Source organism: Mytilus californianus, unplaced genomic scaffold (assembly GCF_021869535.1).
Source record: "Mytilus californianus isolate M0D057914Y unplaced genomic scaffold, xbMytCali1.0.p SCAF_14, whole genome shotgun sequence".
Lineage (NCBI taxonomy): Eukaryota > Metazoa > Mollusca > Bivalvia > Mytilida > Mytilidae > Mytilus > Mytilus californianus.
The window spans coordinates 8,177,712-8,203,937 of NW_026262626.1; the positions used below are offsets into that span (position 1 = coordinate 8,177,712).

Genomic DNA, 26,226 nt, shown 5'->3' on the forward strand with positions numbered 1-26,226 from the left:
GGAGAAATCGGCCATATAAAATTTACCTGAATTTGCGTCCGCCATATTGGGATGATTGTAATTGTAGTTACGATCATCACGTTGACACCAGTGAAGTTTCATACATTAACTTTAAGAACGAAACAAATATAGGAGGGGACCAAACTTTTCAATATCACAAACAAACATACAAAAAGTAAATAAAAGATAAATATTTGATGAAAAAATTAAACAATAGACTATTTTCATATTACCGACTTTTGACTCCGGATTATATAATTTGTCAACTGGTTACCTTGGACATCATGGTACTCGGTCAAGTAAGAGCAACCAAAATAAGTAAAATCAAACATATAATCGGTGTAATTTGAGGGGAAAGTTTACTGTTTTCCGATGATTTTGTAGTGAAAAAAAAATGTTAAGCAGGTAATTTTCCCCCAAAATTGTACCGATTGAAAGCTTGGTTTTACTTCTTTAGCTTGCTCTTACCTGACTTGGTACCATGATGTCCAATGTAACCAGTCGACAAATTATAAAATCCGGAGTCAAAAGTCGGTAATATGAAAATAGTCTATTGGCAACCCCATTAGAATTTAGAGTTCAGTGGCGGATCCAGAAATTTTCATAAGGGGGGCCCACTGACTGCCTCAGAGGGGGCCCGCTCCAGTCATGCTTCAGTGATTCCCTATATAATCAATCAAATTTTTCCCAAAAAAGGGTGTGCCCGGGTCCCCTGAAAAACCCTCTAAATCCGCCTCTGGAGTTAAACTATGTTGTATATAATCAGCTTTTATATATAATAAACTTTAAGAAAGGTATTACTGGTTTAATTGCAAGCTTTTAAGAAAAGCTATAATATATTTAGTGTCCAATTACAAGCTTTTTAGAATAGCTATAAGTTCTTGACCAATTACAAAATGTTTTTAGAGAAGCTATTAATTACTCATAGGCGGATCCATGGGGGAGGGGGGGGACGGGGGTTGTAGGGAAAAAATGGTTGATTATATAGGGAATCACTGAAGTATGAGCGTATCCGATTAACAAATATCAAGTTGGAAGTTTTATTTGACAGAAGATCTCAACATTGTTCCAGAATATCACAACCGATACCAGTCAATCTCAACCTGACATATTTTATAACATATCATATTCGTAAGAAATTTAAAAAAAACTGTTATTATACGTTTATAATTTACGTATTGATGAACTCACTGTCATTTTGTCGTCAAAAACTCACTGAGTTGGCCGCATTTACCTGTGGGAGAAAAGTCATTCCGATGTCATTTTGGATTACATTGGTCTATATAATGAACGAGACAATCTCTCATTTAGTTATCAATGGCATGACATTCTCCTATTTAACAAAATATTTATAGATTGACAATATTAAAATTGATGAAAAGTTGACCTACCCCGTCTATATTTTTGATATTTTGTACCAGAAAAGCTCAACAGGAAGTGCCAGTCTTAACCATTTGTTTGAGATGTGATGGTTTACCAGGCGTGTTAAAGCTACAAAATTTATAATAATCAAATAATTAAATGACGCATCGTTTTTGATGCAATTAGGTAACTGTTATTTGAATATATTAGTCTTGAGTACTGTTTAACTATCATTTAAGTTCAATCCGATTTAAACTCGTCCATTTCAGAGGAATTAGGCTTCTGCAAGTGCTTTTTGTGTACTAGTGTTTTTGTTACGTTTTTGACGGTTTGTAAGTCAGTAAAAATTCAATGACAATTTAAAATTGAAATTAATATCACCTCGCCCTTCGTGCTCGGTGATCTTAACATCCCTTTTTGTTCGGTCTTTTAATATCAATAGTAACTTATCATTGAACTTTTACTATTACTTATTGATGGGGAAAGAGGATGGATTGGTTTATTTGGGCTTTTTAAACAAGATGTTTATCGGTAGCTGTGTTTTGACGGTTTTCTAATATTTTTCTTTTAATAAAGAAATCCAATAATTTGATAATGTCGAAAAGACCTCATTGAAACAATACTTTAAAGGCTATTTACAAATGATTTTTTCCAGCAACATTAGTGTACCGATTTTCAAATCTCGTCAATCGATTAGGAAGAGGCAACAAACAGAAACTGAGGGAATCGTACGAATTCCAGAAGGAGTAAGACCGGGTGAGTCGACAGGGAAGACGTTTCCTGCTATGCATGTATCAACAGCCATAAGAATTCACACTCAGTTAAAATGTCACAATCGGTAAAATTACATTAAAATATTTGATTACAGATTAGCGCGTGTGTTGATGATGTATTGTCTTTCTCGTAGGCAATATCAGACGAGACTATTAAACTGTTTGCAATGAAATGCTGTGATTTCCTTGTCAAATATAATCCGACTATTTTACATTTTAAAAAAACAAATTCTCTTATTTCACTCCTCTGGCGTCTCACATCAATGGGTGTTGCAAAGAAGTTGTCAGCAAATATGAAGTGCGCCCTCATTTAAAAAAAGGTTTATTACCTTCTACGCACGTTCGTGTATTGATGTGACGAGTATTGAAGACGAAACGCGGGTCTGGCTTAAAATTTATTTTTAAGCCTGGTATCTACGGTAAGTATATTAACAACCACTGAATCGATGTCACTGCTGATGGAGGTTTTCTCCTCGAGGGAATCACCAGTCCAAAAATCAAAACTTTGTTGAAATGGTAATAATTATAAATTAAGTGTAAACAGACATTTTCGAAATTCTAAGGATTTTCTACCCCATGAATAGATTATCTTCGCTGTATTTTGGCAAAATCTTTCGAAGTGATGTGTTCTCAATGCTCTTCAACTTCGTACTTTTTTTGGCTTTTTTTTAACATTTTTGATTCTAGAATGACTTTTGTAGACGAAACGCGCGTCTGGCGTAAAAAGTTTTTAAGCCCGATATTTATGATGAGTTTATTTGTTAGTTCATAAATATAAAGTCATTAATTGGTAACTAAATTTTACATATATTCTAATTGAACATCTTCAAATGAATTGTAGGGTTACATAAAAATTAAAAGCTGTTTAATCTTTATGTCAACCAAGAGCCAAGGGTGCAATATAATAATCGAATTATTTGGTGTATACTAATTTTGATTTTGAAATGTTATTTTCATACGCAGAATATTACATTTTTTCTAACGCGCAAGTAATGATGATGTTCTATCTAAGCTAAGGCAGTCTTTGTCTTCCAGATCTTTACTGTAATAAGCCTGGAAATAAAAATATCATTTTAACGACATACTTCAACAAAAAAACATTGAGTATAATAAAAATTAAGATTAAAGTTTAAATTTAAAATGGCAGAAAATAAAACAAGAGCAAATAGAGCAATTAGAATGTATACTAAATATCAGTGGTTATCGTTGGTTGCTTATAATCTGTCATATCTGTTTTTCAAGTATTGTTTTGTGATAAACCAGGCCGATAAATTTTTCTCGTATGAATTGCTTCAAATTATGTCATATTAGGGGCCTTTATAGCAGAATTTACGATAAGGGTTTCGCTCATTGTTCAAGACCGTTCGATGACATAAAATTGTGTAAATGCACGCCGGTTGGAATCTGTTAAATAGTTGTATCATTGGCAATCATAGCATCATGAATTTTGTATACTTATCGTTTGCGTCCATATTTGAATGAGAGTAGTCATTTTCATTGAAAATGTCGCAAGGAATCCTATTAAAAGTATCGCAGGCTACCATACTTATGTATAGTTTACTCAAAATGTGGTACATTGAAGCAATGGATCTCTCACATAATTTGTAATTTTTTTTGTTGAATTCAACCTAACTGAGGATAATTAATGTATCATTTTACCTACGTCTGGTATTATTTGCATTATATTTTTCATAATTTCTTATTTGAGATTTGTATTAAACAATCTATTTTAGATGACAATGAAGGCCATGTTGGAGGCAGTATGGATTATCACCTGTAATGCTCTAATGGATGGAATATGTATCATTCCTTAATTTTGAAAAATTAATTTATGAAAGATTTTTTTTCAAATTTTAGAATTGATTTTTACACCTCTGTGCTTATTATTGTAGAAGCAGACATAATTTTCACAGAATAGAGTATAATTGGCAAAAAATATAAAGAATAGAGAAAAATGGACGAAAAAATAAAGAATAGAGAATAATGAGGTGCTAAAATATAATGGACAGAGAATATAACGGGCTAAAAAAATAAAGAATACAGAAATGAAGGACCCCCATCCAGACCCTCTCATATTGGCAAAGTTGATGAGGAGATTTATGAAATGTTATACCACGAAGACAAACCGATGAGAAAAGTTCAAGCAGAAGCTTTGGTGAGCTGAAATGGGTTAATAAGAAATCATTTTATAACACTTTAAGCAATACAAGCATAATTTTCTATATTGTAATATCTTTACAATTCCTTTGGTTAAATGTGTAATTAAAGAAGTGACATCAACAAACAGTCCGATATGTTCAAATTACAAAAGTTTAGATAAAACTGTTTCATAGAAAAAATGATGTAGAAGTATATTGAAATGGCAAAGATAAAGGATGGTTTGGGGTTTGGATTGCCTGATTTTTCTTTTTTTTTCTCGTAAAAGTGGGAGGGGGAATTGTAATATAGATGATGATCAAGTATAGTTGTAGATTCAAATTAATGTTGAGATAACACATTTAAAGTTGTATCTTATTAAAGATGATACAATCCGATTACCCGTAAACACAATTTATTAGGTTTTTTTACGGTTCGAACTACACTCTAAGCTAAATCGACAACAAGTTGATGTGTTTTCTATGACAAGAAACTTACTCTTTTCGCAGATAAATCGACGAAGGAAACTGCAGTTGTTATCATTCCATTGTAATTGTAGATAGTTGAATTCAAGGCAATGTTCAATACTCCCCCAATTGTTTGGTTGATTGGACTCCCAGTCAAAAAATGTGATCTCGGTCTCACTACTTGACCAAATCCAAAGACCCTCATTTTGTATGTCTGTTCCGCCTATTCAGAATTCTATAATAATTATATACAATAGTTTTTGACAAAATAATTCTCTGAATACTGTGGTTTCATTTATTTTGCTTGGGTATCAATTTTCGTGGATTGAGGAACACTTGCATTTTCGTGGATATTTGATTTCGTGGTTTTGCCAATCTCTGCATACAAAGCCTAATTAACATTTGTAATTCGTTGAACATTTTAATTTGTGGTTCACCTGTAACCCACGAGACTCACGAAAATTGGTATCCAACGAATAATAATGAATCCACAGTATGTTACAATTTTGAAGACAATTTATACAATATCAGTTCAAATACCTTTAGTTACGAAAATGATTGTGAAAACTTCTCGTTATCACTTGATCAAAATGGTGTAAGAAGGGAAAGAATCACATTAGTTTTAGTACTACAATTACTCCGTAGTTTTTGACAAACCGTGTAGAAAAACGTGTCATTTAGCTTTCAAGAGAGTCTATCGATGCAATAAATAGATTTTATAATATTTGTAGAACTATCAAATTGGAATATGTTAGTATACTGCATAAATTAGACCAGCTACTTAACCCTAACATGAGTATAACAGGCTGTCCGAGTCAACAGATAGCTGGTATTGTCGCGAATGTATACTTCCGAATTTTACAGATTCGTATTTTGAATTTGAATCTGAATTTTGCTCAGATGAACAATCAAACACACACTTAGAAGAAGCTACTTCCGGTGTACACAAAAAACACGTTTCAGCAACTGAGGGATTCTAGACGTAATCACCACAAGAACTTTATAGCTGCTTTCTTAAATATAAATAGCCTGAGGTAAAAACTTAATGAAATACAAGACCTATTACATGACAAAATCGTAGATCTGATATTTATAGCCGAGACGAAACTTGATGAGACTTTCAATGATAGTTTATTTATGGTTGAAGGCTACAAACTCTTTAGACGTGACCGAACCGAAGTCTGGAGGAGGTATGCTTGCCCTTATAAGTAGTGACATCCCGTCAAGTAGACAGCAACAAATTGAGTCCAAAGACCTTGAAAACATTTCCATTGAGGTCCACATCAACGACAGAAAATGGCTAATAATGGGAATGTATAAACCACCATCAGTGACTGATTTTTTAATGATACATTTTCAAAAAACTTAGATCAGTGTCTAGTAAAATATGAAAATTATATGATTTTTGGTGACCTTAATTTTGATTTATTACATGAAACTTAAAGTAAATCAATTAATGATATATGTGAGATTTTTGATATGTCCCAGCTTGTAGATAAACCAACATGCTTTATGAAAAATTGTAAACCATCACTGGTAGATAATATACTTACAAATAAAAAATCACTTTGTTTTAATACGCATAATATCCCTAGTGGTATAAGCGATTGTCATAACCTTATATCTACTACCATAAAGGGAAATTTACCAGGTGAGCTGAGAAAAAATGTATCTTATAGAAGGTATAGAAATTTTGATCTTGAGTTATTCAACAATGATATTAGTAAAATTAACATCCCAAGTCTGCCAAGTATCTCTAGTACTAAAACACATGAACAACAAATAAATGAGGCATACATGAGTTATGAACAACAGGTAACTGACATCCTAAACTCACATGCACCCATTAAGACAAGAACACACAGAAAGAAACCACTGCCATGCATGAACAGTGAATTAAGAAAATCTATTTATCGCAAACATATGCTCTATACAAATTATACAAAACAACGAAACAGTAAGACCTGGGAAAAATACCATAAACAAAGAAATTCGGTAAACAAACTTAAGAAAGACTCTTACTTATTTATTAGAGAGCTAGATGTGCAGGCGGATCAAAATCATGTGATTTTTGGAAATGTATAAAACCCTTCCAAGAAATTTAAAAATGGAGACCAAACCATAGTACTTGCAGAAGGTAACAACATACTAAATGACACAAAACAGGTAGCAGATACTTTTAACACCTTTTTCTCTACAGTAGCAGACTCTATTGGAAATGACATCACATATAAAATAGAAAATCATCCAAGTATTCAAGAAATTGAAAAGAACCGAGACCAAAAAGTAAATTTTGAATTTGAAAAAAATAACACCTGACAAAATTGACAAGATCATGAACAAAATAAACATTAAAAAGGCTACAGGAGCTGATGGAATTCCAGCTAAGGTTGTAAAGCTAAGTAAGTCTGTCATGGGGCCTCAAATAACAACACTTATAAATACAACAATTGAGTATGGGATATTCCCTGACAGACTTAAAGAAGCACAGGTCACTCCAGTATTCAAGAAAAATGATGCGCTTCAAAAATCCAATTATAGACCTGTAAGTTTATTATCTTTAATATATAAAATATACGAAAAAGTACTAGAGATCGAACTGGCTGATTTTTTTGATAATATTTTTAACCTATATCTAGGTGCATTTCGTAAGGGACATGATTGCCTCCACATCAAATTTTATTGATAAATTGCTCTCATATGGTATTAAGCCACATTCAGTCTATTTACTAAAATCATATTTAACTGGTAGAAAACAGCGAATTAAAATTGGAAGCATTCTTAGCAGTTGGGCTGGCATTCATAAAAGGGTACCGCAAGTCTCTATATTAGGCCCTATCCTTTTCAATGTATTTTTAAATGATATTTTTTATTTTATAAAATATGGCTCGCTGTATAATTATGCAGACGACAATACTTTGTCTTTTTCAAGTCCTGATTATGACAATCTCATATGAACCCTAAAACTGGAGCCAAATGAGCTGATAGAATGGTTTAGAATAAATAAAATGCAAGCCAATCCTGACAAGTTTCAAGTGATTGCAGTTGGAAAGAAACCTTTTGACATGAACCCAACAATTGAAGTTCAAAATTCAAAAAATAGTTAAATTGTTGGGTATAGAAATTGACTATCAACTAAAATTTGACATCCATATTGGAAATATCTGTAGAAAGGCAGCTAAGCATCTCAGTGTTTTAAAACGCTAAGGACCATATCTTTCTTGGCTAAATAAAATTACTATATTTCATCCATTTATTTTTAGCAACTTTAATGTCTGCCCTTTGGCATGGCACTTTTGCTCGGAAACTAACACTAAAAAACTAGAGAAAGTGCAAGAACGAGCACTTCGTTTTGTCTATGACGATTACACCTGGTCATATTTGGATTATTACAGAGAGCTGAGCTGTCTTCTCTACAGATCCGTCGTATCAGGACTATGGCATTGGAAACTTTCAAAATTCTTAACATTTTAGCTCCCTCTTGTCTCAATAATCTTGTAAATAAAAAAAAACAAACTAATTATTCTGTCAGGTATAGTAACTTTTTGGATATTTCAAGGGTAAGAACTTCTTCTTTTGGCAAACACTCTTTTCGTTTTGCAGCTCCTACATTATGGAATAGCTTGCCTGACCATTTCAGGACTGAAAATAACTTCTCCCAGTTTAAAAGCTTAATTCAGACCTGGAATGGATCAGAATGTAGATGTAGTGCATGCAATAGTATTTTTTTTAATTTGTTCACATAGCTTTTAAATTTTCATTTACTTTTTAGTTGCTTATAGTGCTTAATGATTTTGATTGCTTTGCAAGGCTATTCTATTCATTTTATGTGTGCTTATATGTTCTGCTTATATATGTATGCTTTGATTGCCTTGCATGTATATCATATTTATTTTATGTCTGTATATGTATGTATATTTGTTTTTATGTTATGTGTTTGTTTTATATATTCGGTGAAAAGCTCTCAAGAGCTTATGTTTGTATGTTTAAACCATGCCGAATCAAAATAAAGTTTTCTTGGTCTTAGTCTTAGTCTTAGTCTTAACGAATCTAGGTGTAAAATAATGTTTTATTTTCTCGATGAAGAAAATCCGTTTCTGATTTTGAAAAATTTAAGGTTGCACTGCTTTCTTTTGGTTATCGAAATGTGCTAAAGAAATTTTTAAAAATCACTCTCTACTACATGAATATTATTACACATGTTACAGTAGGTTTATGTCTATATGAAAGGGATTTTTAAAAATAAAAACAAAACGTTCGTCTGAACAAAATGCTTGATGTACAATTCGTTTTTGTATATTGTTGTCTTCAAATTCAATTTCCCCTTGAAATAAAGAAAAAAAACACTGTCTATTTTCATTAAATTGGTGGTTTAATTGACTTTCAAAAACATTTTATCAGTTTCACAAAAGTTAATAAAACTAAAAAAATTACCTCATCAAAGTATTATTATATAACATTTTAAGATTTCAATTGCTTTAAAATTTGAAATAAAATGTAATACGAGTATAACAATGCATGAACATACTTAATCCAGCAGCTTTGGTCTTCAAATAGTCATTTTCCCAACTTGATTTAACTTCTGCAAGCATGCTTCCGTACTGTTTGCAAGTTACCTATAATTATTACAGATATCAGGTCACCTGGTTATATGATTATTGATTTTCCCTTTCCTGTGTGAAATGTTCACGTTATAACCTATATTGATGAAAATGGAAAATCTCAAGAATGAATACAACAGTAAAATTAAATTTACAATACAATTTTGCGATGAAGTCGAAACTTTACTTAAAAATCTCGACTTAAACTCTAAATTGTTGCTATAACTTAAAATGCTTGACCTACAGAATCTCATTATTTCGACTTTTAAATTTTTCAATGTTCGACTTTAAAACACTTTAAATTTTGACTTTTATAAATATCAATGTTTTGCATTTTTATAAATTCCAAATTTAACTTTAGACTTTCAAAATATCGAAATACCGCCTTTTTTTCAGAAATAGTATTCAAACACATAAATTCAAAAGAAGGTGGGGTGCAAATCAGTAAAATACCATTACAACATTTTGGTTATTGATATAGAGGACTTTTTCCTTTTTTAACTTATAATACGGATTGGCATTTTAGACATTGGATAACTATCGCTTAATAAATTTTATGATGCATTTTGAACAATTTCATTATTTCTGCATAGATCAGGATGTTGGTTTCCTCATTTGAATTGTCTCACATTTTGTCAAGAGTGCCTTTTATATTTAACTAAATGGTATTTGTAATGCCATTTGTTGAAAAATGCGCGGTGACATATAGTAGCTTACATTTGATAAAATGGGCGACCTACATTTGCGCGAATTTGAAAATGACAAGCATTACGTTTGCGCGAAGAAATGATATTACGTTTGCGCGAATTTACCCGTAATATACCTGAGCTTTTACCTGTAATTTAATTCTGAGAATAACCTGAATTTTACGTTTTTTCTTATCTCACTGGTTGTTGTCTCTCATATTTGTTTTTCGTTTATTGTTTTGAACATAGTATGCAATGAAACAACATCTTCATACTTCTTGTATTTATATATATATATATATATCCGATAACTCTTTTTTCGTTTGTATAAACATTAAAAAGCACTACATTTATGTAAAAGATTTTTATTTTTTAAATGAATTACAGTGAATATCACTGCTGGTGGAAATTTTACTCACTGGTTATGTAATTTTCTACAAAGTAGCCGGTAAATTTGTTGCAGTTATCATTAACAGGAGCATCTGACATTGTATCGTCAGAAAAAAAAAACGGAAATTAATTTAAATTAAATTTGTTTAATTTCGGAAATTACAATTTAGTTTATAAAAAGGCAAGAATTTATTTTTCATATTTTTTTTATTAATCCGCGCAAACGTAGTGATTTTTCAACAGGTAAGGTTCGCGCAAACGTAGTGCGTTTTGTCTAGCAAACGTGGATTTTTTTCACGCAAACGTAGGACGAATTCGCGCAAACGTTATGCGCCGGATTAAATGTATGTCCTTTAGTCTCGAACATGTCGAATGGAGTCATGTTATTGGCAGTCATACCATATTTCCTTGTATTAAAATGTATATAGTATCGAATTTAGGAAAATCATCCCGAAGTGTTAAAAGTCATATACTTTTAAAGAGTCATTAGCTACGAGATATAAAAAAAATAATTAAAATATGATATTTTTTTTTTTTCAATCATTAATGAAAGTGAAATAGTGGAATAATAATTCAAATTTAGCATGCAGTCAGTTTGCTTTAAAGATTCAAAATGAACTAATACACATTGCTGATGAGTTTTTCACTGGCAAATGAATGAATCGACCTCATTGAATCTGTATGCATGTGACCTTCAATTTAACCCCGTAGCTACAGATGGTTTACTCATAAACAAGACATGTTCAGCTTTTACAACATAGAAAGAGAAACAAAGGTTGACTGACTCGATCCACAAAAATTTTCTTATACAGTTAAACATGATTTTAAACATTTTTTAAACTATAATATGAAATCAAAGAGACCTAGAAAAATCTAATTGCACGTGTGCGCTATCTACATGATCTATTTATATCTATATTTGTGTTTGTATCGGGTTATATGACCGTCTGCAGTCTTCAGAGGTAAACTCGATGGTTAATAAAGATCCGTGTAGACTAAAAAACCACACGACATGCTGATGCCTATTATCGAGTACATGCATCACAAATTGTTATTTTAGACTTTTTATAGTTTAGGTACACGTTTTAATATGTTATAAATCAAATATGAAAATTTTAGTCAAATCGGTGAACATGAATTTGACAGCTAATGCCCCTTTAAGAATATGAAATATGGAGTAGAAGAACACTTTGTTTTTGCAGAGCATACAATTACAAACGATGTAAGCAAATAACTAATTCGTATGACAATCTGGATTAGCAGTAAATCAACAATTAGTTGTTCTGTTGGCGATTTAATTAGTTAATGTCTTGTTTCAATTAAAATCTATTTATAGGTTAGATAATACTTGGTCATGTTTTATGAATATTTAAAGCCCAAGGCGTAGCCGAAAGTATTGTCTGACCAATTTAGAACATATTCACACCTCACTTCAAATGTTAATATATTAAGTAAAATGGATGTAAATCATTCAACGGTCATTTCAACAGACAGAATGAAAGAGCAATGAGATAGTTTTGTGATTACAAAATAGGATAAATTATTCAAACATGGATTTCTTCTGCTTAATGTACAATTTTTCTTATATATCTAAAATTCCTTCATTTTAAAAAGCACAAAATGTTATATAAATCAGCTTTTCTAAAATTGTATAATTTTTAATAAGGATAAAACTTCATCAATAAATTTTAATTTACAATCATTTCAACATCAGATGCTTTTTGTATTGATGAATGTATTGGTTGGATTTTTTTTGTTTTCTTTTAAGTTCCTTAAATTTTCAAATCAACAGTCATTGTTTCTTAAAACATTAAGTTTGAGGTCTGGTATAAAAATTTAATTAAATATTATAATTTTTATGTATTTTACCAACACCTTTGCCCCCTTTTCATTTCGGGGGGGGGGGGGGGGGGGGTTCTATATATGTACTATTAAATAACATTAACAATGTTGAAATCTCTACTTAAAATGCTTTAATAGTTCTATTCTACTGATTTCATTTATAATACCGGTTAATTAGACTAACAACAGTACACATGATTTTTTTCTTTGCTCTTTTCCCTTGGACATTGCCTTGGGAGGTTGTACACTTCTTTAGTGAAATTTTAAAGAGTTCACTTTCATAATTAATCTACAATGAAAAGTCATTTATGTGTAGCATTTTATAGTGCAAGGAAAGCCATGTACTATGAAAAATAGAAAGGAAAATACTGATTTTCCATTTGACGAGAATGGGTAAGTATGCTCTAAAGGTACATGTAGTCTCTACAACGTATTGGATTTTAACGAAAGAAATCACTGTATTACTGAAAAATTATTGCACCAGGGTTTTCGATATCACAAACTAGTCAAAACATTTACTTAATTTTATCATCGGTACAAGGACATCATTCGTAAATATAAATCAATATGCAGACATCTTATTTCACATCCAATCTTTTGTGGTAATATTCTTTACAAAACACAAAAATGTCGGCATTCACCTCAAAAGCTAACCAAACCTTTAAACAGCATTATTCAGAAGGGATATAGTTACGCTACTGCTGTCAGGTCATTAAGGATGGCATATTTTGGTATTAATATTGATTCACTCATAGGGTCTTTGCATCGGAAATAAACACATTTATTCTAAAACCAGTTGTTGGCATTATACGGGTTATGTTCATCTCATATATTTTATGATGATATGATACTAAACCCCTAACGTGAGGGATTGTGCTTGATTTTCATATGATGAAGACTTTTCAATCAGTTTAACTGAGGTCTGGAGCTGGCATGTCAGTAACTGCTAGTAGTCCTTTGTTAATTTATGTATCATTTTCATTTGGCTTAGTTTCTTTTGTTACCTATTCTGACATCGGACTCGGACTTCTTTTAAACTGAGTTTTACTGTGCGTATTGCTGTGTGTTTCTTTATTCTTCATTGGCTAGAGGTATAGGGGCGGGTTGAGATCTCACAAAACATGTTTAACCCCACCGCATTTTTGTGCCTGTCCTAAGTCAGGAACCTCCGGCCTTTGTTAGTCTTGTATGTTTTTAAATTTTAGTTTGTTTATATGTTATGGAGTTTAGTATGACGTCCATTTTCACTGAACTAGTACACATTTTTATTTAGGGGCCAGCTGAGGCCCACCTCCGGGTGCGGGACTTTCTCGCTGCGTTGAAGACCCATTGGTGGCCTTCGGCTGTTATCCGCTCTTTTGTCGGGTTGTTGTCTCTTTGACATATTCCCAATTTCTATTCTCAATTTTATCTAGTAGAATACAAAGAATAGTTTATTATTCGTGAAAGTACTCACTAATCTTGACATATTAAGTTTTGGAATTTGCTATTTCCCAAATTGAAACAAATTCATATAGTGATGTTCATCAAATGTAAACTTAGTTTTTTTTTCTTTTTATGTATTCATAATTAAAAATACTCATGAAAATTGAGTATAACCTACCCCAGCATCGGTCCAGTTTCTTGTTTCTTCACTCAAGTAGTAGCAGTTGTTTTCGTACTGATGCCATCCGTTCTGGCATGAAATTGAAACTGAAAATTAACTACAGAATATAATCGAATTATTTTATATTCCGGCGTAAATTTGATTTGGCTCAATTTTTTGAAATTTCTGTTCCAATGCTCTTCAATTTCGAAAGGAAACGAAATCGGAAAAAAAAAATTCAATCAGTTATACCAAGAGCTTTCATTTTCTATAATAATCAAATATTTAAAATGAATATTTGGAATTTCACAAAAGAGTTATGATAGTATTGTATCTATGTCAAATTCACTACAAGGCTTGTACATCTAAGTAATAATAAGTTTAGGCTACAATGCTTTAGAACAATATACCATTTGTAAGAAGTATAGCTATTCATTGTCCTACAACATGTACAATTTAAAAACAAAATGCATATAGATGGATATAGTTACGATGCTGTTGTCAGGTCATTGAAGATGGCATATTTTGGTATTAATATTGATTCACTCATAGGGTCTTTGCATCGGAAAAAACACATATGTTCTAAAACCAGTTGTTGGCATGATACGGGTTATGATCTTCTGATATATTTTATGATGGTATGATACTAAACCCCTAACGTGAGGGAGTGTGCTTGATTTCATATGATGAAGACATAATCTTTCAATCAGTTTAATTGAAGTCTGGAGCTGGCATGTCAGAAACTGCTAGTAGTCCTTTGTTAATTTATGTACCATTGTCATTTTGCTTAGTTTCTTTTGTTACCTATTCTGACATCGGACTCGGACTTCTTTTAAAATGAGTTTTACTGTGCGTATTGCTGTGTGTTTGTTTATTCTACGTTGGCTAGAGGTATAGGGGAGGGTTAAGATCTCACAAAACATGTTTAACCCCGACGCTTTTTGCGCCTGTCCCAAGTCAGGAGCCTCTGGCCTTTGTGAGTCTTGTATGTTTTTTTAATATGTTTTGGAGTTTAGTATGACGTCCATTTTTACTGAACTAGTACACATTTTTATTTAGCAGCCAGCTGAAGCCCACCTCCGGGTGCGGGATTTTCTCGCTGTGTTGAAGACTCATTGGTGGCCTTCGGCTTTTTTCTGCTCTTTGGTCGGGTTGTTGTCTCTTTGACATATTTCCCATTTCCATTCTCAATTTTATGTTTGTCCGCTTGCTGATAATGTGTGTTGATTAAAAACATGTAAAATATGTTTTTATTTGTTAAAAGCTTTGTTTAAAATATTTTTATTGGTTCGATTTAAAAAAAAAACTTTATTGAATACATCTGATTCTTACTGTTATCGACATGTTTGAAGTAACTTTCGCTTTCATAATTTTTCTTTAATAAAAAGACTGTATTTTGAAACATATTCCTTTAGATTATTCAAACAAACAGATATGTAATCCGTCATTGAAGAAAGGATTAAATCCTGACTTTTCGAAGATTGCTTTGTCTGATTGGGGACGACTGGTGGCTATGAAATCAGTAAAATGTACGGATGTAAGTACTGTACTTTTTGCAGTATCTCGGGAACTTATTCATTATGATCGTATATATTCAAATAGAGTGTAACGACGTTTTTAAATGGTGACCTTGTCGCCTTTAAAATTCAGTCAATAACAGCAGACATTGACTTCTAAAGTAAATTAGCAACAATAGAGTTTCATGACCGAGTAAAGTCAATGAAAGTACGACGGAAACAAACATGTGTTTTTCTCATCAAAATAACATGATTCAAATTAAATTGGGTTCTAAATTTACATGTACATAAATATTAATCCATCAATTTTGACTACAGTACTGAAATTCATTGACCACAAGCATGACGTTTTGATGTTGAACAACATTTGACGCTGACTTTGTTAAAAAAAAAATATCCAAAGACACTAGATTTATAAGTGTGTACGCCAGATGTACTCGAATAAAACAAGTTAAAAGGTTTAAATACGAAGTTGAAGAGCATTGAGGACCAACAATGTATGTGTCAGTGTCCTATTGTGCATATACAGTTATCATTTACACATTGGCAGAGTACAACCAATACTATGTTCAGTTTGTTTAAATTGATTAATATACTTAAAAGACATCTGACAAATGATTGCTAGACAACACAAATTTTAATGCTTTGCACTGCAAATTCTGGAGATATATTTTCAAGAGGAAATGAAGGTCAGTAAAATGTATGAATAGGTGAAAAACCCTCGCTTATTTAGTTTCCCTTTACTATTTACAATAACAGATAAAGAACATGATTTCTCATGCCAACTGTTCTGTCTTAAAGTTTTTCTGTAACAATACATATTTTGTACTTTAATGAAATAACATTAGACAACTTGCGTCTAGTCAATTTTGAATTTTTATTTTCCAAAAAAAAAATGACTCCACTTAGGGAATACTTAGGAAAATTGGTCTCTAGTATACTCATACTATTCTTTTCCAGAATATACTCATACTATTCTTTTCCAGAATTTATGTTTTTCAGTGACTTTTATAATTTATTCGTTAAAAGCTTTTGTAAACTTATCTTTTTCTGTAGGATATTTTTCAGTACTACAATACTGTACTGTTCAACAGAGCGACAATATTTTACTAGACTAATGTGACTCTGCGTTATACTTTTTATAGTTAAAATGTGACATTTTGATAATCAAAAAAGTATTTCAAAAGTATCTTAATTGTTCAAAATATGTTTTATTGCAGTTTGAAAGTATGAAACAGTCTACCCAGAGTAGTCTTATAGATCCTATCATGGGAATGACAGAATGACAGTGGTAATATCATCAGGTTGGTCTGTTTTGAATTAAGTCAACTAAAAAACCATCGCATTTTCAGATTACCTTGACCTTTACGTATCCGTGGCTCTATTGCCTGAATATTTATACCGAGTGTTTGATTGAATGAGATGCTTTATGAAAATAAAATTCAGCTCATCATTTTCAGTATCATCGAAAATATTGAGACTTTAGTATATACCTGATAATTTCCATAAAACTTCAGGTTTGGCGATAAAATTAAGATATAACCATTAGTTGATGTGTAAACTTAGACGAGTGCAATTCATATATTCTAACGACTCATGACGGTGATACACATTCAAAAAACGTCATTACACTCTATTTAAAAATATAAGATCATAATGAATTAGAGTTATCGAAATGCGAGTAAAAAACTGCAGGTCTGCATTCGTAGATTGTTATTGATTTCCTGACCTCAAGACCGTCACCGATCAATCAACGATTGTATATTGTGGTAAAAATTTGTATATGTACATTTATAAACGTCTGGAAATATATTTAATTATTTAAACAAGGAAACATTATGTTTACTTACCTGGGAGTTTCTTCAACACAATTGCACCTTGTAAAGGCTCACTTTGTGTGCAGCAAGATTCATCTAAATTGCAATGGTTCGTGCTGCTGTCATAACTAGCATATCAGCACGTTCCCTGTTGAGAACACAGAGCAGCACAAGTCACATCTGACGGGACTATCTTTGTCATTATTGTTGTATTGCTTGGAAGAATCCTTCTGCCTTGTGTTGTTACAAAATTATGTTTCTTAACATTCTGTTGTGCAAAACTAAAGGAAATCATTAGATAAAATAGCAGTAAAGAACAGTCAACAATCAAATTTCTTCGCAATTTAATCATCGTAATCACATTCAGCTTAGCCTAATGTTGTATAAAGTATATGGTATATATATTTTCCTGAAAATGAATTGCTTCAAGTAGAATAAAAGCAACTGCGCAACCCATTCAAATAACGATTTAAAAATCATCGCCAAAATTATTGGCTGAAAACAGAAATCAATGTCATTATGGTTATTTTGCGTGAAGATGTTATATGAAAATTCCTATAACTTATTTATAACATTACGTACATTGCTGCATCCCAAGGGGAGAACATTAAGCGTATAGTCGGTACAAAATTGTTCGAGTATGATTAATGGTAACTGTATTAAATGGATGAAAATTGTATCTGGTATTTCATATGAATAAAAAAAAAAAAAAAATTGGGAGATACCAAGAGAACAATAAAATACCTAAAGACGATTAATTGATTGATTTTTGGTGTTTTAATGCCACTTTTAAGCACCACTTTTAGACTATTTCGTGGCGGCCAGTTTTTATTGGTGGAGGAAGCCGGCGTGCCCGGTGAAACCTAAAGACGAAGAAATACAGCTATCGTCTAGTCTGAAATCAAAAAAGTAGACAGCTAACAGTCAATCAAAGATTTCACAGAAAAACAAAAAAGTGAGCAACACGAACAAAAACCAACTGTGAATAAACACAGACATTCATTACAACAGGAATACAGATCATTTTCAAATAGTGGCCAATAGTATGTAAAAATGTGACGGTCAGTCATTATTACAAAATTTAAAAGATAATCATTCCCTTGCACCAATTAAGTCTTTCACTAGTTAACCAAATTTAATATAAAACGACCATTTTGATCTGAATAGCTCCTAAAAAGTCTGAACAATAAGGTATTAAGTCATTTAAGACTGCGGTAAATTCAGTACTGTTAAAATAATTTGCTTCCAGTCAATGGAGATCTGTTCAGTCTATGTGCAGACTGTTCAATATTTGTTATTTTTATTGCAATTTTACACATCATGTGCTGAATTGACTGCAAGCGAATTGTCATACAGGACAAGTGGATCGAGATTATCATACACAGGTAGGTACATAAAAGTTGGGTAAAAAATTCAAGATCAGCAACATTCCAAAAGCAAAAATATTTTTCAAAATTAACTATCATTTCATACTTATACATTTAGATAATCAGTATTTCAAACTTGCATTTTGAAGAGTATTAATAGCATGAAAATGAGGATTTCGAGTTAATACAATTTCCTATTTTAAAATTTGCAAATAATTTTTAATTAAGGAATATATATATCTAATGCCAAGCTCGGATTCCTTGCCTGACTTTATCCAAAAACATACATCACAGATATACAACACAACTGACTAAAAATTTCAAACATACATACAAAATAATCTAACAAAGACGCCAACAAATAGGTGTAGTAGATAGTAAAAAATGGAAACAACACGTTATAAATTTCATGCGTCAAATGACGTTTGACAAAACGATTTTGTCGTAGATAGTACATATGGTATATAGTATACACTTTCTGGATAAAGTAAACATTAAGTAAATATATATACAAGAATACAACACTTTAAAAACCCTTTGTGTCTGAATCGATATTCAATTTGGGATTTTCATATATTTTGACCTCGGGTATTAAAGAAAAGACATTTCTTATCAAAATGCGCATCTGGTGCAGAAATATAGATTTCACCACAGTAACATGTGTGTTACGATATTTCTCCACTTAAGACAGGTAAATTTTAATATTTAAAGCGCGAGGCTTGACGAGCTTTTTAAATAATTAAAATTTAACTGTTGAGAGTGGAGAAATATCGTAATACACGAGTTATAGTGGTGGAATCTGTTTCTCCAATGATTTTTATCCTTACTTTTCAAAGATTTGCAGAAAGTTGTGTTTTTTTATATGTGACGTCATCAGTCTTGGTTGCCTTTTTTCATGACATCACAATAGGAAATTTAGAAGAAACCAAGAAAATTTGACGTCATAATTAAATTTCGATCAATCATTTGCCGAGAACAGATATTTCACTAGTGAGGAGAAATAATTTTCTCAAACCGATCAAGAAATTTAAAAAAAAAATTACACAAAAATTAGAGAAAAGTTAGTATTGATAATGTTATTTAAAAATGGTTCCAATCAAAAGGTTTAAGCTCAATATATTCAATATCTTGAAAGTTTATGCAATTCTTGAATTCTTTGGTTAGTAAGAAAAAATGTCTGTCGGTTAAACGTCAATGAGACAGCAAGTTATAATAAAATATAGAAAAATGAGAAGAAATTAAATAGAAATAGTAAAATATTTGCCATTCAAACTCAATCCTCAAAAAAACGAAAGCCATTAACACTCGACAACCACTGACTCTGGAAGGGTAGGCAGATCTTGGTACACATGATGGACGGACATTACAGAGCCGACTAAGCAAAAAAGTCGAGCAAACAAACAGCATCAAGCTCAATACGACAAAAACTAAAGATTGAACAATTATATTTTCTTGATATTTATCCGTATGTGCATAAATGCTGAGAAATTTAGCTATTTCCTTGATTTCTATTTATCAGTTAATATAGATATTCAATTTAATAAAACAATCGTTAGAGTCCGAAATCGATGTGGAAAGGGATTTGCATCAAGGTTTTCGAAAGAAATAGAATTACATACCCTCTCTCTGCTTTAAAGTTGACCTATCTCTATTTAGGGAAACAATCAAATTTAATTTAGATAAAAGTAAAACATGCTACACAGAAGAACAAGTGGTCAGTATACTGGAGTTTCTTATTGACAACATATTTGTTGAGTTTGGAGGTAGACTTTGTCAATACAATTAATATATCCTCCGGAACTAAAAATTAAAGAAATAACAGCCACGGTTTCCTCTGCCGTAGTTTTTTAGACTTATACCTCGAATTTGATATAAGCTTAGTAGCAATATACCAACTTTACCTGCTTATGGGATTTACATTTCCCAACTTATTTGATATGCAAGAGCTTGCAGCTCCTACTCAGACTTTGTAAAACGTCACCAGTGTCTGAGCAGAAAGTTGATGAACCAGGGGTATGTCAAAGAACGTCTCGTCCTTTTTCTAAAACAGTTCATCGGAAGGTACCAAGACCTTGTTGATAAATATTCCGTATCAACTTCACAAAAAAGGGACGAAAGATACCAGAGGGACAGTCAAACTCATAGATCGAAAACAAACTGACAACGCCATGGCCAAAAATAAAAAGACAAACAGACAAATAATAGTACAAATGACACAACATAGAAAACTAAAGACTAAGCAACACGAACCCCACCAAAAACTGGGGGTGATCTCAGGTGCTCCGGAAGGGTAAGCAGATCCTGCTTCACATGTGGCACCCGTCGTATTGTCATTATGTTAATACAAATCCGGTAAATAGTCTAATTCGGTAAGTCACATTCGTGAAAAGGGAAGGGTATTGTAGTTACGACATAAGGAACATATCCGATATCATCTGTGAAACGGTTATTCCATAACGGTCAACCAACTCGTGATGGCGTCCGTAAAATTTACGAAGGGATGATTTCAACTTCACCATTTGGAACTCTTGGTTTAATAGCTTCCTTGTGAGCAGAAATCCTCTATCAAGGAAATCATGATAGGAAACACAAGCCCGGCAATATCGTATCAATTGGGAGATATATACTCCGTATGCAGGCGCTGCTGGAATGTTGCTACATCGAAATGTAAAGTTCACAATTGGGAAGCTGAAATCATCTCTTTTGTCGTAAAGTTTTGTTTTCAACCGACCCTCATTGTCAATTTCTAGATGTAAGTCAAGATATGAGGCAGACTTAACTGTATCTGTAGTATCCTTTATCTCCAGTTCGATGGGATAGATTCGTTCAACATAGTCAACAAACTTTGTATTATTTAGTGAGAGAACATCACCTATATAGCGGAACGTAGAGTTAAAGGATATTGCTAACTTCTTATCTTTCTTCCTAAGAAGTTCCTGTATGAAGTCAGCCTCATAATAATAAAGAAACAAGTCGGCAAGAAGAGGGGCACAATTGGTTCCCATTGGAATTCCGACAGTCTGTTGAAAACAACGTCCTTCAAAAGTAACAAATATGTTGTCAATCAAGAAATCAAGCATCTTGATAATGTCAGTTTCAGAGAATATTTTGTTTGAATCAGAGTGATTCTTTACAAAGTAGGATTTATCCATCCCCAAGACAAGATACTTGTATCTTCGTTCGCCATTCTTTTTAATGAAACAAAATAATACCAATTCTTTCAATTTGTCTTTTAGTTTGGAATGGGGAATACTTGTGTAAAGTGTAGAAAAGTCAAATGTTTTAATACTATTGCAAGATGAGAGAGTCTCACAAATAATACATGATCTTGAAGTATAAATTCTGCGTACTGACGCTGTTTATCATCGTAATAACGTGTTAAAGTGTTCTTTTATTTTTCTTTATTAATATTACTTTTACTGTTTGGTCTGTGTTTGGTGATATACATTTGACGTGGCTCTGTACTTATGCATCCCGTCATTGTGTTGTTTGTATTATTTTTCATTTTTACTTGTGTCACTTTTATGTTTCTTTGAAACATATGACGTGTCTCTGTACTTTAAACATCCCGCCTTTGTGTTATTGTTCTATTATAATTTTTGCATACTTTGAACGACAAAATTATTTTATATCTCTACCTGTGTGACGTTTACATTCTGACGTCAAACACGCGATTCGACGCCAGATTTAATGTTCAAATTACGATTCGGTCCCATTGCTTAAAATCCCTAGATCTTTTATGGGTTGATTTGGCATATATAAATAAAATACAAAAATAAGTAAGCAATGAACAAGGTTGTTAAATGTGATATATGCTTCTTTGCTAAATATTTGTTTGTTTTTGTTGTGATTAAGATTGTGACACGGTGTTGACTGCTGTACCCCTATTTTGACATTTTTACCTATTATGTCTGTTTGTTTTATTCACGCATCGTTGTCAATATAATGGAATTTGATGCGACTGTCATACAAGTGAGAGGTTTAGCGCTATAAAACCAGGTTCAATCCACCATTTTCTACATAAGAAAATAACTGTACCAAGTCAGGAATATGACGGTTGTTGTCCATTCGTTTGATGTGTTTGTGCATTTGATTTTGCCATTTGATTAGGGACTTTCCGTTTTGCATTTTCCTCGGAGTTCAGTAATTTTGTGATTTAACTTTTTTTGGGGTGCAGACCAAGCATAACATAAAGTAAACACACGTTAACACCGCGTGCACATATTTCATTTATTCACTCCAATTTTCGCGATTAATACAATTGCGATAACGCGGTCAAAATGAAAATTTGTAATGTCTACTCGAGTAAATGCGCGTTTACTCTGTGTCTGTTTAGTCAGTAGTAAAAAGTCGAGCAAACAAACAGCATCAAGCTCAATTCGACAAAAACTAAAGATTGAACAATTATATTTTCTTGATATTCATCCGTATGTGCATCAATGCTGAGCAATTTAGCTATTTCCTTGATTTCTATTTATCAGGTAATATAGATATTCAATTTAATCAAACAATAATTAGAGTCCGAAACCGATGTGGAAATTAATTTGCATCAAAGTTTTCGAAAGAAATAGAATTACCTACCCTCTCTCTGAAACAATCAAATTTAATTTAGATAAAAGTAAAACATGCTACACAGAGGAACAAGTGATCAGTATACTGGAGTTTCTTATTGACATCAAATTTGTTGAGTTTGGAGGTACACTTTTTCAATACATTGTCGGCATTCCTATGGGAACGAACTGTGCGCCTCTCCTTGCTGACCTCTTCTTATCTTCATATGAGTCGGAGTTCCTTCAGACAATTGTCAAAAACAAGAAGATCAAAGAAGCCAGATCATTTATTTTAACATTCAGATGTATTGTTGATGTTCTTTTTATTAGCAATCCAAACTTTTCTGATTGGTTTCCATTTATATATCCCCCAGAACTAGAAATTAAAGAAACAACAGCCACGGCTTCCTCCGCTTCATTTTTAAACTTTCACCTCGAATTTGACATACACAGTTATCTCAGTACCAGAATCTATGACAAACGAGACGATTTTAATTTTAAAATTATCAATTTCCCCCACCTTAGTAGCAATATACCAACTTTACCTGCTTATGGGATTTACATTTCCCAACTTATTTGATATGCAAGAGCTTGCAGCTCCTAATCAGACTTTGTATAACGTCACCAGTGTCTGAGCAGAAAGTTGATGAACCAGGGGTATGTCAAAGAACGTCTCGTCCTTTTTCTAAAAAAGTTCATCGGAAGGTACCAAGACCTTGTTGATAAATATTCCGTATCAACTTCACAAAAAAGGGACGAAAGATACCAGAGGGACAGTCAAACTCATAGATCGAAAACAAACTGACAACGCCATGGCCAAAAATAAAAAGACAAACAGACAAATAATAGTACAGATGACACAACATAGAAAACAAAAGACTAAGCAACACGAACCCCACCAAAAACTGGGGGTGATCTCAGGTGCTCCGGAAGGGTAAGCAGATCCTGCTCCACATGTGGCACCCGTCGTATTGCTTATGTTATTACAAATCCGGTAAATAGTCTAATTCGGTAAGTCACATTCGTGAAAAGGGAAGGGTATTGTAGTTACGACATAAGGAACATATCCGATATCATCTGTGAAACGGTTATTCCATAACGGTCAACCAACTCGTGATGGCGTCCGTAAAATTTACGAAGGGATGATTTCAACTTCACCATTTGGAACTCTTGGTTTAATAGCTTCCTTGTGAGCAGAAATCCTCTATCAAGGAAATCATGATAGGAAACACAAGCCCGGGAATATCGTATCAATTGGGAGATATATACTCCGTATGCAGGCGCTGCTGGAATGTTGCTACATAGAAATGTAAAGTTCACAATTGGGAAGCTGAAATCATCTCTTTTGTCGTAAAGTTTTGTTTTCAACCGACCCTCATTGTCAATTTCTAGATGTAAGTCAAGATATGAGGCAGACTTAACTGTATCTGTAGTATCCTTTATCTCCAGTTCGATGGGATAGATTCGTTCAACATAGTCACCAAACTTTGTATTATTTAGTGAGAGAACATCACCTATGTAGCGGAACGTAGAGTTAAAGGATATTGCTAACTTCTTATCTTTCTTCCTAAGAAGTTCCTGTATGAAGTCATAATAATAAAGAAACAAGTCGGCAAGAAGAGGGGCACAATTGGTTCCCATTGGAATTCCGACAGTCTGTTGAAAACAACGTCCTCCAAAAGTAACAAATATGTTGTCAATCAAGAAATCAAGCATCTTGATAATGTCAGTTTCAGAGAATATTTTGTTTGAATCAGAGTGATTCTTTACAAAGTAGGATTTATCCATCCCCAAGACAAGATACTTGTATCTACCTTCGCCATTCTTTTTAATGAAACAAAATAATACCAATTCTTTCAATTTGTCTTTTAGTTTGGAATGGGGAATACTTGTGTAAAGTGTAGAAAAGTCAAATGTTTTAATACTATTGCAAGATGAGAGAGTCTCACAAATAATACATGATCTTGAAGTATAAATTCTGCGTACTGACGCTGTTTATCATCTTAATAACGTGTTAAAGTGTTCTTTTATTTTTCTTTATTAATATTACTTTTACTGTTTGGTCTGTGTTTGGTGATATACATTTGACGTGGCTCTGTACTTATGCATCCCGTCATTGTGTTGTTTGTATTATTTTTCATTTTTACTTGTGTCACTTTTATGTTTCTTTGATACATATGACGTGTCTCTGTACTTTAAACATCCCGCCTTTGTGTTATTGTTCTATTATAATTTTTGCATACTTTGAACGACAAAATTGTTTTATATCTCTACCTGTGTGACGTTTACATTCTGACGTCAAACACGCGATTCGACGCCAGATTTAATGTTCAAATTACGATTCGGTCCCATTGCTTAAAATCCCTAGATCTTTTATGGGTTGATTTGGCATATATAAATAAAATACAAAAATAAGTAAGCAATGAACAAGGTTGTTAAATGTGATATATGCTTCTTTGTTAAATATTTGTTTGTTTATGTTGTGATTAAGATTGTGACACGGTGTTGACTGCTGTACCCCTATTTTGACATTTTTACCTATTATGTCTGTTTGTTTTATTCACGCATCGTTGTCAATATAATGGAATTTGATGCGACTGTCATACAAGTGAGAGGTTTAGCGCTATAAAACCAGGTTCAATCCACCATTTTCTACATAAGAAAATAACTGTACCAAGTCAGGAATATGACGGTTGTTGTCCATTCGTTTGATGTGTTTGTGCATTTGATTTTGCCATTTGATTAGGGACTTTCCGTTTTGCATTTTCCTCGGAGTTCAGTAATTTTGTGATTTAACTTTTTTTGGGGTGCAGACCAAGCATAACATAAAGTAAACACACGTTAACACCGCGTGCACATATTTCATTTATTCACTCCAATTTTCGCGATTAATACAATTGCGATAACGCGGTCAAAATGAAAATTTGTAATGTCTACTCGAGTAAATGCGCGTTTACTCTGTGTCTGTTTAGTCAGTAGTAAAAAGTCGAGCAAACAAACAGCATCAAGCTCAATTCGACAAAAACTAAAGATTGAACAATTATATTTTCTTGATATTCATCCGTATTTGCATCAATGCTGAGCAATTTAGCTATTTCCTTGATTTCTATTTATCAGGTAATATAGATATTCA

General features: G+C 32.5%; 1 long non-coding RNA gene across 1 annotated transcript; it reads left to right on the forward strand.

Annotated features, from left to right (window-relative positions):
- The first annotated feature begins 1,773 nt into the window (after positions 1 to 1,773).
- Positions 1,774 to 5,573, forward strand: LOC127724154 (uncharacterized). The gene is made up of 3 exons (XR_007992373.1): positions 1,774 to 2,118; positions 4,028 to 4,290; positions 5,470 to 5,573. It is a non-coding gene; the product is annotated as an uncharacterized LOC127724154 (long non-coding RNA).
- Positions 5,574 to 26,226: the final 20,653 nt, after the last annotated feature.